Source organism: Chinchilla lanigera, unplaced genomic scaffold (genome assembly GCF_000276665.1).
Source record: "Chinchilla lanigera isolate Chin_1 unplaced genomic scaffold, ChiLan1.0 scaffold00027, whole genome shotgun sequence".
Taxonomy (NCBI): Eukaryota; Metazoa; Chordata; class Mammalia; order Rodentia; family Chinchillidae; genus Chinchilla; species Chinchilla lanigera.
In genome coordinates, this window is record NW_004955428.1 from 21,855,020 (window position 1) to 21,858,986 (window position 3,967).

Genomic DNA, 3,967 nt, shown 5'->3' on the forward strand with positions numbered 1-3,967 from the left:
TCCATATGTAAAAATTATTGAAAATTATTGAACATCTACAAAATGGCGCTGGGAATACAATAATATTGAAAAAAAGGAAAAGAAAAGCAGAAACATTTCCTTCCCTACAGATACTTATAATATATTGATGCAGAGATAGAAGGTCAAGCTCTTCCACAAGATTCCAGAGAACTGAGACGATTCAGAAATCCGCACAATTCTCAGTGTTTCAGGGTATGTAAGAGGATTTAGGAATAACATTCATTTCTTTCACTTTCTATTTTCTCTTGACAAAAATCGAACCACCACCACCACAACACCAAAAAATGTCCACAGAATAAGGTATTCTGTGTATTTGTGACCCAGTGTTGGGGTTTTCATTATTAGGCATAATTAGGCTGTTGCCTTCACCAGCCACTGCTGCTCTCAGCCATCCATCTGGAAGCTCAGAGAGCGCTGGGTTATGCCGTCTCTACCCCAAGACAGGCAAATCTGTGCAGGTAAGTCATTTAAACCAATGTAATAGCACTTGATATGTTGTTACCATACTTTCTCCCTTCCCGAGCCATTTGCCCCATGGGGAGGTAGGAGGGAACATACAGAGATGTCAAGCCTCTCCCTCCATAGCCCCCTTTTCCTGTCTTTCTTTCTGTACACAGATACCAAAAGCCAGAGAACATTTTCCCTTGAGAGAGATGTTCTAATTTATTCTAGCACTAGTTATAAACAGCAAAGGACTGTGGCAAGGCCCATTAGAGACTTAGGTCCTCTAGTGCAGAGCTGCACTGGTGAAGCACTTCACATTTAGTCCTCTCCAAATGAGCTTAGGTAGTATTTTTTAATATGATAAATGAGTGAGATTCAGTTTTATATTTTGGAATACACCACAATTATTTTAACCACCTTTGACATTTCTATTATTACTATTTATATAAATACTAAGGACCTTAAAAAATGGAAGAGGTTCACGGTTCCGTCATCCTCTGAGAAGCCCTGAGACAATACTTTTTAAAATCAGACTCCCAGCCTGAATACAAAAGGAAAATCTGCTTATAAATTAAAAGCCCACAGAAATCATTAAAATGAAGAAAGAACAAAACCACATACATTTGTATACTGACATAATCAACATTTGTATTTGTGCACTGTGATAAAAGGCATCAAACAGCACCTCCTGATGAAGAAGAGATTTAATGTTATGATTCATAAAGTTAAAAATTATTCGATTTTGTCCTTTGTCTAAATTGCTTCTATGTTAAGTATGCTAATTATATGAGGATTTGGGGAAACTCATCTCAAATGGCAGAATTCTCTTCAATTCTTCAATGTCTAAACTAAACTCATATATTATTCATTATGACAAGTTTTAAAAGATGCAAGCATTTACAGAAGACACACAAATATTTCTGATCTGAAATAGCTAAAAGTACAAATTTTTTAATAAATTTTGAGATTGGATTTGAATTAATTAATGACACAAATGGCTGAAAGATAATGGGGTAAAGATTTAACAGAAATCATGTTCTAGCTAGGAACATCTAATTAAACCCAAGGAAATGTTCCCCAGGTTTCCATATTGTCTCAAAAAATGTTAAAATGAATCAGACCCAGAACTCTCAGGAAAATGACAGACTGAGAGGAGAGGCAATGGAAGACTGTCTTGACTGCTCTGAAGGAAGAGAAAGGCGACTTTTCACCTGCCTGTCAGTCCTCTTGCAAACATTCCTCTGACAAATAAACAAGGTTGACTCAGTCATGAAAGTAATGAATTAGATGGAAGTTCGATCATGAAACACACCATTTAAAGCTTAGTGTTGTACCCGATTGAGAATCACTGAACAAGCAGTGATTCTCAAACCTTAGTTGCCTCCGCCTCTGCGGCAGGGTTCCTTCAGTGCAGTGCTGCTGGGCTCCACTCTCCGGTTCCCATCCAGATCAGGGGCGGGGCCTGAGAACTTGCATTTTAACATGGGGACAAGTGATACAAATGCTGCTTGCCTGAGCCCATGCTTTGAGAACAGCTGAGTAAGAGCATTTTTCAAAACAGAGTGGCTCTTTACATGTTTTAATATATGAACATTTACTGCCATATAAACTAATTGGTTTTCAAAGCTATTTTTTTCTTGGTCATAATAATAAATGTAAATCCAACATTTAATTGATTTCCCATAGAATCAATTCTGTATAGAAAGAACAGAAAATGACTTAAAAATATAGGGCCTTTAGGAGAGTAAAAAATAATATTTAGAAATGGGAAAATGGATGCTATGCTCTTAACTGCTTGATAGCTGTGTCCATCACTGGTTTGTTTTGTGTTTTCCACTGCCCACGTGTAGTGCCTGTACATCAATGATCGTTTATTACACACCAAGAGAAAGAATTGTGTTCTTCATTTAATATGTAATGTTTTACACTATCCTCCTGAAAAAAACACCTTATTTTTTAAATTTGTTAGTGAAAACTCCTGTCCATGTAATTTTCTATAATTTCTTTTCAGTTTTCAAATGATTTGTCCTCAAAAGTAGCTTCTTCCGTATATGAGACTAAACTTTTATATGCCAATCAGAAGCTATATAGTTAATTATAATAATGGTGTCAATTTGGCAGTGAAAACACACTCATATCTACAGGTTTATCATAAACCATGCAAATAACTTGTTTCATCTTAATAGAGAAATAGAAGCAATCATCAGATTGTAGAACATATTGTGTGAGCTTTCAAAGCTATCTCTTAATATTCAGGCAAGACCAAACATCATTAAGGTGTTTCTTTGATCTAGCTTGCAGCCTTAAAACATCATTTCACAGCTTGGCCTCATTCCATGCCATACAAGGAGATTCATTGTGAGAGTAAAATGGATGATTTCCCTCTCAATTTGTTGAAAACAGGCTTTATAAAGATTCAAGAATACTTTCACTACCACCTTACTATGATGTTTCTCCATTATATCTGATTCTTGGACTCGAAGAGGTTGAAGGAAATAATAAATATTCAAAAAGTAGAAGTTGTGTGAATTAATTTTGTTTTGCTCCTTTGAAAATGTGTTTTTGAAACAGTGATATGAGAAGTTGTTAGGAAAAAGAGAAATAGCAGAGAAAATTGAGGTGCCCTGTATATTATGAAGTGACAAATCCAATATTCTTAGGCTTGAGGCTTTTTGACTGAATTCTCCACCAGTCACAGTACAGAACTATGAGTATAAAACATGAAAGTTTAATTGGGGAAAGGAAGGATTTCTGCATGTGACAGACACTAAAGAGAGAGGCACTAAAAGCAGTGTCTCTGGTAGAAACAGAAGAAGCAGACACTGGGGCCCCTCTTTATCTAGCACTAAATTTAAGCACTGTTCAATATCTTTTGTATTTGGGGAGAGAAGGTGGTAGGTGCTCCTACTCATTTTTTTCTTAAAACCCACACTTGAAATCAAATATATACATTGAGGTGAAATGAAATGATAGGAACTAATGATCAAACACAATACCATTTTAATAATTAGCATCTATGGTCATTTTATTTTCCTTCCACAGAATACATATGTAGCTCAGCTCCCTGGAAAAGGGAAATAAATATTGATTGGACAAATGAATAAACCTCTCTTAAAAATGTTCCTTTCCTTAATCCCTATAGGTGAAATATATTTAAAAATTAATCTTTAAAAGATTCTATTAGTAGTTTTTGCTTATGGTATTACACGTAAGTTATATATCCAGAGCTTAAGTCTCCTGTTGATCACAGCAAGGGTGTGAAGCTGACAGAAACCCTCTTAGATTTATAATACTTGCAATAGCTTTGTATTTATAATGAAGAAAATGACTACACTAGGTTAAAGGGCCTGAAATGGAAACAGTTTTTTAAAATTTCAACCTGACTCTTCTGGGGTCAATAATTATCTGATCCTATAAAAGAAAATCTTAACTTTTATCTCAATACAGAAAGCTATACTTTTTGTTATAAGATGGACCTTACACCGAAAGAAACCAGAATATT